The following is a 14,611-nucleotide window of genomic DNA, read 5'->3' as shown; positions in this document are numbered from 1 at the left end:
TTATCTGGTCTCGTGGCTGAAGTTGGAACTAAATACGACAATATGGAAACGTTTTCCATACAAGTGGTTAATTATGTGTCGTTTGCTACACCGTTACAGGTGTACTTACTAGAGATGAAACGGATAGTTGTTTGGCCGGATACCGGATACCGGATATCCGGCCAGCTGCTAGGCCGGATAGCCGGATATCCGGCGGCCGGATAGTTAGCCCATTGTCTCTTTGCATGTCGTGACGAGTTTAGCGCCGCACAGGTGCTTCGTACGCGATCAGTGGGTCTATTAGTAAACTAGACTAGTCACACTTTTCGAAAATCGAATCAGTCCGAATAGAATGTCAGATTTTGCCACTTGTCTAGGGGGCAGATCAATTCGGGCGATTTCGGTTGCCATCGTGAGTGTGTGATTGAATAGCGAAAATTAAATTAGTCCATCAGACCATCAGTGAAAAAAAGATCGCCTATTTTATTTCGCAATATTTCGACTTAATAACAGATATTTACTATTTATGTATTCGTCATTAGAGTGTATTCGTGAATAGCCCAGAAAAAGAAATTTTTTTTTTAAAAGGTTTAATATGACTTTTTGTAACTTTTTGGACTTAAAATAAAAGCTGTCATTATTAACTATAAGCCATTTTATTGACGTTTACCTTAAAGATTAATGTATTTTATTTTATTAATAGGAAATTGTCGTAGTTTTTTAATATCCGGTATCCGGCCGGATAGTGAGTTACTATCCGGTATCCGGCCGGATAGTAAATTTAGGCCGGATATCCGGCCTACCGGATAGTTACCGGATATCCGTTTCATCTCTAGTACTTACTACATCCAATATACCTACCTAAATGTGGATTTTTAATAAACATGATACTCTCGTGCATAATATCGTTCTTAAATCTCTTAACTTAAGATGTTTTAAATGTGCTTTAGAACACGATAAGACATACCTACAAACAAAATTCTTAAAAACACAGAAAAGTTATAGAAAGGCAAAATAACCTTCAGCCAAGTTTACATGACCCGTACATCCTTTCCAAAGTACCTAATGAAATTAATCCGTTCCATTCAAGTTTCACCATGCAACTCAATACCACTTCGTTGCGTTGAATAAACAAACCCACCTGTTAAAATTTAAAACCGCTAACCCGAAGTTAAAAATTCAATCTACCGATCAAACACTGGCTTAACCGACTGACGTGTTTAAATGAATATTTAACTGACATTTTCAAAATTGGGCCGAATCTTTAACGAGTTGAAAAGCAAATAAAGCGCTTATTACGCGAGTTGTAAATAATAAATATCCCGTGGGATTATGAGTTTATGAAAGCCGTAACATAATGGCGCCCGTAGAAAATGAGATTTCGATTCGAGCTTGTGGACGTTTCGTTACGACTGCGATTCCAAGTTAGCTAGGTACCCCGTGACATGATTCGTCGTCTACTTATGGACATGTTGTCAAAAGTCGTAGAAATTATGTACAAGTAGTTGACATAATTGTTTTGTAATAAAGCCGCCGTCACCAAGCCGCTGGCTGTCAGATGATGTCTGGTCTGTAGATGTCCTTAACTGTAGATCTGTGTCATTTTCCAATCAAAATGAAAGTATGTATTAAAATGAGAGTAGGTACAGTTCGTGACATCCAAAGAAGCCAAAAAGTTAACATGTTACAATATTGGAATAAGGTTGTGTTGTCAACATTTTGGCCACTTTAAGGCTGGGTTGCACCATCTTACTTTAACTTTGAACGTCAAAAATCTGTCAAACTCCATACAAAAGGCACCGGTTATCGTCATAGTTACGGTCAAAGTTAGGTGGTGCAACTCAGCCTAAATGTCATGAACTATTTGGCGCTGAATTTACTTACCTACTTATTATAAATTTTTGAATCAACAAAGTCATAAACATTAAATTTTACATAATAACATATACCAATGCGTCCCAAATTATAATTAATTACAAATTAAAATCAGCGTTCATCGTTTCGTCCAGCCGCATTATTGTGTGCAATAATTAATGCAATTATGAGTAAGTTTTAATCATGCAAAAAATTAAGCGTTCGCCCAACAAATTGAATATTTTGAAGGGTGAATTGTTCATTTGAGCTGAAAATCGATGGCGGCCGGTTGGCGCACCTATTCTGGACACAGGTAAACTTTCCCTTGCTTTTTAGGTATCTTGATTATGCAAGGTGAAAGTGATCTCACTCGATTATTTTTAACCTATACAACATGTCGAAAAACTGTTTACTGATCCTAAAAAAGCTTCAAGAGCTCTATTATACGGTATCAATAATACTTTACAAAATAAATGGGATCTATCCGAAACAGCTTATTTATACAAATACTTTTAAATGTTTACTTATTCGGAAGATGGTCTTTCCCTCAATAGATGTAAAACAGGTTGTAAATTATTATCGGCTATGTAGGAATTTAGTTATTATTTGGCATGCTCGATGGATCTTAAATACTTATTTATTAGAGTAAAAGTAGAGATTATCTGTCAGAGAGAGATACTAGCAGCGGTTAGTCTAGTCTAGACTAACCCTGGATCTTTTATGTTGGAAGTAAGTGTCTATATTTATAGCATATCACATAAAAAGTAGGTAAGTCATACACATGATCTAATCCAAAATGTATTTACTTCCAAAAGTCACGTCCTCTAATATTTGCTCATACCCTTTCCAGAATAAACCTCCGTGTGTGGCCAGGGCGGTGATTTGCAACTTTTCAACCGTACGACTATTTACATGGAAATTTTTACTTTGCGCCCTCGCCCGCCCTAGGTGACCGGGAAATGCAATTTTGGCAATCGATGTTACATAAATCGGATTCATAAATAATATTTATAGTGTGCAATTTTATGGGTTTTAGTTATTGCAATGTGTAGATTGCCAAAAATATGAGTGGTATTTCAAATGGATGTAAATTAGATTTCTCTATGAATATAAAACTCAAAAATAATCACTGCCACTGGTTGTAATTTAGCACCCAAGTTCAAAAAATGACTACTCGTAGCTATAATACGATTCCATGCGTACAAAGTTACTCAGTATTTATTAAATCAATGCAAATCAAGAAAACATTCTTTTCGTATTTTGTTAAAAAGAAGGTCTGTTCAAGATATTTCTACTGATTTGAGTAGTTTGTGACTTTTTGGGTCTTATAAATATTTATTTTGTGATTTTCTTTCTATTCGTAACTCGTCGAATAAATTAATCGAATTACAGATAAAATAACGAATAATACTCGACTCGGTCTATCGCATCACTACTTTTTTCATGCCTTCCGCACGCCTGTTAATTTTTTAATTTCACTTTTACGACGTTTTTAATGACCAGCTTTTATGTCCTTTGTTCGAAAACCGTGCTACGTACACTCAGGCTACCGCAGATATTTAAATGTTATTACTCGTTCCTATGACCCAATTGAAAAACTTAATTATGTACAGTCGACAACACATCATACTACATTTTTGGGGAAAAATAGCAAGTAAATACTTCGTTCGTTCTAGCCGAAAGACGTCCACTGCTGGACAAAGGCCCCCCACATGGATTTCCACAAAGATCGGTCCTTCAATACTTTTAAATTTTCAATTCAATACTCAAATACTTCAATGCATACAATAAAGGGTGTCAAAGAAAACCCAAAAATTTAAACGGCTAATTTTAGCGGTATTTCGCTAGCATAGCAAGTGAATCTTCTATACAAGTTACCTGGGTAGAAATACCTTTTACACGCTGCTTCAGTAATATAGGACAGAAAGATTATTTACTACGCGCCTGTCCTCCTTCCAAAACCTACCTACTTTTAGCAAATTTCGTCTCGCTAAAGTTTCCGTGGTTTAAGCTTGAATATATTCCTCAGAGTTATTTTCGCATTTATAATATTATTATGGAACAATAACTCACGAGACTCGCGAATAGCGAAGTATTTTCCAAGTGAAAATTTTTCCAACTCCATTTATATTCCGTAAACTGCAAAATTGCTCTCTTCGCAACTCTATTAAAGTTAATTGTTACAAGCGCAGTAATATTTAAAATTAACTATCTTAATTATGTTCACATACAGGTATTATTTCCCTCTTGAGAGTACGGCAAAAAAGGTGTTCGTGTGTGTCCATGAGCGCAGCGATCAGCGGATAAAAATGGATAGTTAGAAAAAGGATAGCAGTATGAGCGCGCGGCAGGTCGATCATGCGCTGGACTGACCACCTGACCAGGTCAAAATCGCACTCAATGGTCTACTCCACGAGTGCACAAGAAAGGCTGCAGTGCGGGAGGAATAATAAATAAATTAAATTATTTATTTTTCTTCCATACAAAACAAGCTGAAACTAATAACAATAATAAATACTTAAGTATATTTATACACAGAATGGCGACGGATTGTGAAGCTTGCCATAGCCAGGTGTGACGACCGCGACCTCTCTAGCAAGAATGTAGCAACGAAGAAGAAGAAGTAATTGACGTTGTGGAACGTCACCGCAGCTTACAAGTGTCATACAAGCTTTTGGTTTGAGGCTGATAGTTTGCCAAAATACCAAGGTTACCTGCTCCTGCTACTGGTTCTTTGGGCATGGGTTTATATGAATATTTCATTAAGTGAAATTTAAATTAACTGTTACTCCTGAATGTTTTTAGTGCCTCTTGAGTCTTTCTTTTACGTCAAAAAACTACGATAACTGTTGCAGCCCGCTTCCCGCTGTCACTGGCGCCACAACCTCGCCCCGTTCAGCTTATTAAACAAACTCCTCGCATCGAGAATAAAGAAAATAGAAAAATCCAGCGCTCATCGGCTAAAAGCCCGACTGTTTCGCGGCGCTAATTAGATCGGGACTCTACAAATATGAGCTGGAAATATTGTTCGTATTGTACTAAAAAGCTAGCGTTAAAAATGTGCACAAGGCAATGTTAGGAAGTCTGAAATTGAGGTCAAATCTCAACCCTCGTAGAGCGAACTATAGCTAAGCCAACTGACCTAGTATCATAATCGTTGCCGACGCCGCAAAAAGGCAAATCTTTTTGTATAAAATTATACTGAAGGAACATTTTTGTACACTTAACGAAATTTTTGACCGTTTGTATGATGTTCGCCCATTTGCGGCGTTCGCGTTGGCGACGTATTGATGAGCTGTCAAAATGCAACTCTCACTTATTTTTTAGACCTATGACGTCATCATGTCGCGAACTCCAAGGAGAGGGAATCCCAAAAACAAAAGCCGAAAAAATTCAGGCAAAGAAAATTAAACACAAATTGTTTTCATGCCTTGCCCAAAAGAATTTTCATCTACTCGGTAGTTCGACTATACAGGGTGAGTACAGATGGTACAACAAGGTAAGCATCCAAAATCGTATGCAGTTGTATCAAGTGCAATTTTTCAACAAAATGGTACAGCCTTGACTGTACATCAGCATGCAGTGTATCGATGCGTCCCATGCATTTCGTCACTGCGTTATTTTTTACCCAACGCGACGTATTTCATTTTAACGAGTGAGTACGGCAAGCACTGCGGATTGTGTTTTTACTGTACCTGCAGACATAAAAGGAGAATGTGATGGAATTAAAATAATAAAATGTATGTGAGGAAACTCATTTACCTACGTAAAATACATTTTTGAAATCTTCACTGTTATTTGAGAAAATTTAATATCTGCAGATGTAATTGAAGTTCGTGAGAAGCTCGATTTTTCACGTGAAGTCCAATGAACTTAAACACAAAAAATATTATTATGTACAGCTTACGTTTGACAGCGCCAAACGATAGGTAAAGTGAATAAACTAATGTAAAAAAAGTTTTGTACTCGAATTACAAATGTATAAATCTTTTGGCGCTTCTACTTAGTAATGGTCAGATTTTTATTTACTTTTAGACAGTGAAAACATTAGCAAGTAACAAAAAAGCTTTTCAATAAATCACGAGCTGTCCCGGCGTCATTAAAATGCTCTTTCCATTCGGTCCGTTGTACTCGTAGCTGTGAACGGATGAACAAAAACTGATCCATGTTTTGTCATTTTGCAGACTCCTCTCGTTTTTTTGCGAAGTTTTTCATTTTGACGTGCGACGTGAGGACAGTGTGCAGTGTATAATGTAAGCACATGTGGTTTGTTCATTTTGCTTGCCATACTTGCCAATACATAGATTAACTAATTAAAAAGTCAGCATTTTTTTAATTAAAAACTCTGTTTTTTTTTCAGGTTGTAATTAACTGACTTCTTTTTAGTTAACTGTACTATTTAATTTATTAAGAATCTAGTTAATTGCCAGCTTTTAATATAATCTAGCTTTAATTCTGTTTAAATACGTAATTTTATCAGAAATAGAACTAACACCCTATATTTTCCCTTGCATGTGTTATTCGCATTTGAGCTTTTGAATACATTATGCATTTACATTATTAGTTTAACTGCACAGTTAACTTTAATTAAATTACCAGACCCTCTAATGAACCGTTTGCACAACATTAGATCGTCTAGTGCTTCTTGATAGGCGTAAGGCATTAGTTTCCGAGGCCTAGACAAACAGGACTCCAATTATTAAGGCAAACATGTGTTTAATTAATTCAGTTTGGTTCGGCGTAGGCAGACCGCCACTCAGTGCGGCTGGATCTAAGGATTTTTAGTAGTATGTGCATATTTGTAGAGTATTAAGCTAATAATACAAACAAGTGTTTCATAATGCGAACAGCTGGACTGGAATTCGCTGCCTGCTGCTGACTTTCTCGAAAACTATAATCAGAGCCTTTTCAAGGCGAGAGTGAATAGGCACTTACGGGGCACATTATGTACCATCCTAGACTTCGTGCGATTGTCAAATATCTGTCTTGTTATGCATAAAAGAAAGGTATGAATAAACTTAGTCAATTTATAGGTACCTTAACACAAGAAGTGCCGAAGATTGCGACCCCCCTAAAAGCGCCGCTGGGTCAATTTTGTCCCAGTATATATTTTGTAACATTTTTTAGGTTCAGGCATGAATATTATGGTTAAAACTATTTGTAGTATCCTTAAAAAAAGGTTTATCTATGTAGTTAAATCAATATGTACTTATTTCTTTAAAAATAGAAATGTGTTAAATTTTATTTTTGAAATATTAAAAGTCAGATATTTTTGGTTTCATTTAAAAATAGTCGCATATTACGTGGTGTTATACTGTATTAAAATAATGAAATTACTACTTTAACTAGTCATTATTATTTTTAAAGGAAAAATTAATATCTTACAAATAATAGTGCACATTTTGCACAAAGTTTTTTGTTTAGTTTTTTGTCTCTCTGGTGTACTATGTGCTTAGGATTTTTTATAGGTATGGTTATTTTTATGTTATCTGTACACAAACAGTGAAGTTTTTTACCAATTACAATGAAAATTATGTACGTATAATTTTCAAAATTTTATAAGTCACACATTTTAAAAATGTATCAAATCATACAATGTATGAAATGGCTTATGTCTAGAAGCCACCTTCCTACTAATATTATAAATGTAAATGTTAATAAATATTGATGAATTGAAGGATGGATGGACTGATGAATGGATAGGAAGGATGAATGGGTGGATATATGCCTGGAACTTGAACTAAGTGAGCATGGATTCATGGTTAGATCGATGGATGTTTTTTCACTCTTTTACGCAAAAAATACTAAGCCGATCTTAATAAAACTTTGCAGTTTTATTGTTAATACTTCAGAATAACATAATATAGGCTATAATTTACAATAATATTCAGTTATTTGGTCAAAAAACAACGATAAGTGTCAAGAAATTAGGTCTTTCTATGATAAACTTAATTTCTCACGGGTGAAGTCACAGGCAAAAACTAGTGCAATATATTTACATTTCTGCATTGTCACGAGTCACCTAAACTCTCCTCACCTCTCCACTTTCGTATCTCCTTGAAACAAGGACTCTTCATCGAATTATTGTGGCAAATACCAGGGTGGGACAAAAATGACCCAGTGGCGCTTCAAGGTAAAACCGATTTAAAAAAAAATTATATTATCGTTATATTATCAAAAACATTAAAAAATTATAAAATTCAATAAATCAGTAAAAGTCAAAAAGTTTCATGGACTTTCGTTGAAAAATAAAAAAGTTAGAGACGATCAAACTCGCGAGTGGGACAAAAATGGGACGGCGGCCTTTCTAGTGTTAAACCTTTGTTTATCTTCTGTCATCCGTTTTGCATTGGAGGGAAATCGAATCTTAGCTTTAAACTCTTATGTTCTTCTGATTAATTTTGTTGCGGGTCCAACTTGACTTTCGCTGGTTGGGTTTTATTGCCAGTCAAGCGGTAGATCCTGGCTACACAGGAGTTGCAGCGGTAAGAACGAGAAGTGGGAATAGTCTACCTATTACGGGACTATTCCCACTTAGTACTTAGGACTTTTCCTATTTTATCAAAGTAATAAACTTATCTAACTGCATGTCAAGTCTCCGATATAAAACAAACTAGATACACGAAACTTGGACGGTAACATAAATAGACGTTTTACAGAATAATAAACCTTTTGAAGACAGAGTAACTTCGACGGCGACGTAAAAAATAAAGGAGGAATTCTTAAGCGCGCTCGCGATATTAAATAACAGGGAAAATTCTGTTCGCTACCTGACGAGGCGCTTCGAGACAGAAGCTACCGAGCACACCGTGACACCGTTGTCACTGATATTCGCCGTATACAGAGCTTGACTATCATTTAAAGTGATATTTTTTATATTTTGCTATTTGTTGGTAATTTCAACAGCACAGAAGTGAACGTAACTGTCGGCAAACAGGCTTGTACGTAACGTACATAGTGTACATAGCGCGTTTATCACTATAATTGGTTCGAAGGCATTATCTAAACAAATAAAACCGTAATTTATTATACCTAATGAAATAGATCATCTTCATCATCCTTTTAGTATCTAAGACTTTGTCCGGAATTTGTTACAGGTTAATGTTTACAAAAAGGTTTTCAGTGTGCCTACCATGAGTTTACGTTAGGTGAGCTCGCTAGCGAATACGTCAAAAAATTCTATGAAGATTTATTAAGAGTTTATTTCTTGAAAGTAGCCGCTAGGGGCGCTGCACAATATGTCATACATTTAAATGTCATTTTTTTACGCAGTCGCTAGCGAGCACACCTAACGTAAACTCATGGTAGGCACACAGGAGAAGTTTTAAGGACGTAGTACACTTATCAACCCGGAAACCGTATCAACTTGAGGCGGACAATATTCTTTGTATGAAACTCCATACTGCAACGCACATTTATCCGCACTGTAACGTACCTAAATGTCTCATCTCGTGGTTGACAGCGCTAGAAAGGCGATATCATGGCGATATGGTGTTGATCCCTTTCCGACTTGATAAGTCTGCCATGACATTTACTTAGACACCCAATAATCCCTGAATGATACCCAAAATAAATTGTCTCTTCTAGGCTCTATGTATGACTATTATGTTAGACATTAACTACTCCTTACCTTACGAAGCATTTCTTCAAGGGAATCCATATCGGCGGAGGCGGGCTCCCCGCCCGCGCTGCCGTTCACACCGTTATTGTTATTCGTCATAGGTGAGCCGCACCCCACCTCACACCACTCGGACACATGTGAATTCCACTTAGGTAGACCTCCACTCACAATACACACGCGTCACATTCGACGTATTGAAAACGCACTTCACTGATTTAAGTCTTTGAGGTTGGACTAGATATTTAGGTATTTACTGACTAGAATCTTCGGAAGACTTAGAAATCTGTATTGGAATAAATCAATTAGTAAGTATACGAAAGGAGTTGAAGCACTAAGAATACTTTAATTTCAGAGATGAAAGCGTCTGAATTATGTAACAAGGAGCTTAAGAATATTGCGCAAAATATAAAGGTATATTTAAAATAAAATTATCCAGCAAAGTATTTGCGTCTGGAACCTTTGATGTTCGGAATGAAATAAACTAAATTAAATAAGACTTATATAACATAATTTGGTTCTTTTGACTGAAGGGCTTAAAATACTAAGGATTATTTATGTAATCAAGTTATTTTGAACTGTTGGATGATGGCAGTGCAAATCATATTGGCGCCAAATCGCAATAAAATTGTACGTTATACTATATCACAAAACATAAAAGTAGAAGAAGATAGAGATTGTCCATCTAAGAGAGATAATAATCTATAGAAAACTGTAATTTAATTAATATGTTTCTTATTGTATTCCTACTGTTGTAAAACCCACTCAAACGAAAGAGGTCGTAACGTGCTACGAGAACTACCTATTAGCCATGTTCGGATTAATTCTGATTTTAACAATACACTGTGTCCCGTCATATCAATTACATGAATGTACCCCCCTCCCCCATTGAAATAAGTGTGGTAACTGTTCAAACAGCGATAGCTACGTGGCAGGACAGGCGTGACTGCGCATACATTTGCTCCGTAAATAAGTGACGAGCGTTAAGTGACGAGTGATACTAGGTGATACTGCTTTATGACTATGACAGATTGGAAACGCATTATGATCGGTGATATCTGTCTAGTGTGTAGCCACTATTTTGGGATAATTTCAATGTTAATATTGATTTGCTTTTGTTTTTAGTTAGACAAATTAAAACCCTTGCTTGCAGCTTGTAGTAGCCACTTAACTGACAAACAAGTACTATATTCTTTATAACCTGTCTAAATACGATTCCTCGATTTTGCATTATCATTACAATTAAGTTCAGATTACACTCGTGCGTTTTTAATTAACTTTTCTAACAATGCAAATGCTTTTCTTTTATGCAAATCAGTATTAATATGTAGGTACCTACTCACAGATAGACGAATGGTCCAAAACATTGAATTTTAACCATATTGGTATTTCATTCTTTATAAAATAAACATGCAACTCTTCCGAATGTCTCCCATTACCCGCTCCCTATACGCCATAGCTGTTTGTCTTTACCCACATTCGTTAACGAACTCTAAAATGTAATTACATTTTCTGAGCGCTCACTTGCTTGATTGTGTTTGTCGAAATTTCGACGTTCTGCCGAAAATTTGATGGACGAGTACGTCACAAATGAAATGGGTATAGAAGGCACACTAGTATAATGCCTTAAGGAAGTATAGATAAACATTTTTCATCATTGATTTTAATCTTTTTTTAAATGAAAACAGATTTATTATTTGACCAGAAAACTGAATTTCTGTATAATCTGATTCGTTCATCTCTCTCGCTCCTCTTGGGATGGCGGAAAGTGGAAAAATACAAAAATATTACACGCACGCAACAGAATCATGTGTAAAGTGTTATTACTGTGTAATTTGAAAAACCAATATGATGTTTGAAAAATAAACTTAAGGTGTCAGATCCTACCCCTACTGTCAGTATACGTACAGTATTCCATCTTCTGCAATATTCGACAAACAAATTAAATATTTCATTAATATTCATTATGTTTTTGGACGTTTGCCTCAGTGAGAGAGCAGTAGTTATTTAATTAAACAATTTAGCTGATAGATAAGTATTATTTTAATCATAAAATATTTTTTTAAATTTGCAAACATTCATAGAAATATGGCAACAGTTCCAATATTGAGTAAAGTATACGTTAAAGACTGTATTTTCGTTTTAATATACTTTAAAATCCTGTGATATAATACCTAATACCTACTTTTATTTCACACTCCCACGCAGAGCAACCTTTCTAATCAACGGTAGTTGGTCTATCCAAGTCTACATAATGAAATCTACATAAAACCCAGGTTCTACTAATTGTGAATATAAACTAGGCTATATTGCAAAAGCTTAGGTTGCCTGTACAAGCCTGGGCTAAATCCTCAGAATTAGAAACTCTGTTCAAAACATTCTAAATGAGGCAAATGCAAAACTGGTATTAACATTATTGGTATACTTATACGATATATTGGATGTTTAATGCGATATTCTGAATGAAATTACACGATGCTAAAGCTCTGAACATTGTTGCTGTAATAATTGCATTTGAAAATTGCAACGGGATTTCATTAGCTTAAGTTGTACGACTACAATGTATTTTGTGAAACTAGATATTCTGAAATTACAAAGGTAGCTTTGTATAATATGACATTGTAATTACACTTATTTGTGCTTAAGTTAATAAACTCAAATGAACTCACATTAACTGGGATTTAAACGTTACTTATGAGTAGTTGGAAAGCAGTATTACGACCGTCGTCGACTACTATCCATCCTATCACATCATCACATTGAAATACCTTAATATCTAATATTTCGACAGTCATACGATCAAGGACATTTTCAAGCCCGTGACTAGCCCTAAATGAAACGCTTCAATCGAATCATAACCAGTGCCCTATCTTGCCACGTGAAAACCATAAACTAATTCTTTTAACGCAATCACACAACGCTCGTATTTTTCCTCTACATCCAGGACAATTTGTAATGCTCCTTTGAGCGGTATGTTAATACTGAGTACTCCGTTTATGATGCAGATTACCCGCGCTCCGGGGACTGCCGTGACCTTATCTCTGCGCTACACACAGCACATACTGAACAGAACTGGAAACGTCAGTTTGTCACGATCATCATAGATGGGAACGATGGAATTGTGGCATTTTCAAATATGTTTATTTGGGCATCAATACTACCACTTATTTTTACATAGAGTTCCCGATCAATCGATATTAAGCACGAGGTAAGTCTCGTTGAAAGCCAGTTTCGTATGATGTAGGTGCTGTAAAAATGCTAGTAACACAAGCAATTTGCTATAATTACTGAAATTTGAGTATCACTTCTATGAACCAGTCCAATTGCTAGCCACTTTGGTATAACCTTTTCCAAGACATTTCAAACGAAAATTACAGTCGGAAGGAAAACAAATTGCAAGAAACCGGCGCCAATATAACGGCTATTTGTTAGGAAAGTTTACCATATTCTTTCTGGATTCTTTACTTTTAGAAAGATACGCTGATAAAAGTTACGGTAAAAGTTCATTTTTCCCAGGCCATTTTGGCTCCGGCAAACAACCCTTTGCTGGGCAAATACAATTATGCTGCGCACACTGGAGGGTTTCCTGGGCAAACAGACGATCTCCACCTGAGGTGAGCTCTTGTGGATGTGATACTTTGGGGACGAAGAACAAAGGATGATTAATTATAAATTAGACAAATGACGATCTAACTACGTAACGTAACTTAGATTGATAAAGCCCTAGCAACAATTTCTGAAATTTTCTGAATTGACGTTTCAAAGTTTTGAATGACATTAGGACAAACCGTTTTTAAGTTTAGTAATTTTCAAACCAACTTGTACTTTAAATAAAATTTCGATCAATTTTCACGCAAAGTGCGTCTTATCCGTAAGTTTACTGCTACCTTATTTTATGGGAAGTTATTAAGAGATCTAAGATGGAGGAGGATCCGTAAATAAACAGATACTCGAGCTACTTGATTAAAGAAGGCCACCGAAGTCATACATCAGCAGGAATTTTCCCAGAAGAAAAGCAGTTTTCTATTTATGACAAGCTTTTTAAGAATATATTGTTTTAAAGTTTAATGGTCACTAACATAATAATTATTATTGACGGGATTGCTACCTTTAATCTTAATTTTGAGTTTCCGATATTTCGGCACTGTTGGAAACGCCATGGTCACGGAATAACTGAGAAAACTTGCGGGTGAGATGTTACTTTCTAAGAATGTAGAATACATGACCTCTTTACCTAGAATCTTACAAACTAATATCACCTCTTTTCTATGATTTACAGCCACAAACGAACGCATAATAACGTCATTTGTCCAACAAATGGCCGACCCGATCAATGAAATGAATTAGAAATCAGAATTTGCGGTCGAAATAGGAATTTAATAACGGCCAATGAAACAGAATAGAATGAAATACCGCGTTATTTCGACGAAAGCCGAATTGCATATTGATTCATGGTTAGGCTAATCAGGAATGACGGTTCATGTCAGCACTAGTCAGCAGCCTGTTTTGTGAATTATACAGGGTGGAAACGATAAGTGATTTCACCCGATTATTTCTAAACTATACATGATATCTAAAAACTGGTTGCTGATCTTGAGAGAGCTTCACGAGTATTGTTAAGTAAAGGGTTACAGAATAAACTGGATCTATCCGAAAATTCAATGATTCCAGTTTCAGCTTCTGTCCCACAGACAATGATAGGATGGCGCTGGGATATTCATCATGATTTTTGCCCAGGGTTCGAAAATATCCGATATTTATTATAAATATCAAAATATCGGATATTTATGATATATATCCGATATATATCAACTTTGATATATATCAATTTTGTATGGAAGCCATAGTATTATTTTATTGCATTATTCATGAATACTATTGCATATGTGTTACATAAACATGTTTTTAATGTTTTTAAAACTTAAAATCAGACAAATAAAGCGAAAACATAAAATATCTTTGAAATACGGCCAAATCACCTAAAAAAATAAAAATCTAATGTCAAAAAGTACAAATACAGTAACAAATTTTAAAAGTTGATATATATCATCAAAACCGGCTTGATATATATCGGATATATATCCGATATATATCTTGATATATATCCTCGAACCCTGTTTTTGCCACATTGAACAAGGAGGCTGCTACAATCAAATTAGG

This window comes from Ostrinia furnacalis, unplaced genomic scaffold, assembly GCF_004193835.3.
Source record: "Ostrinia furnacalis isolate ACB-3 unplaced genomic scaffold, ASM419383v2 OfSCF0397, whole genome shotgun sequence".
Classification (NCBI taxonomy): Eukaryota; Metazoa; Arthropoda; class Insecta; order Lepidoptera; family Crambidae; genus Ostrinia; species Ostrinia furnacalis.
This window is presented reverse-complemented; position numbering follows the sequence as displayed.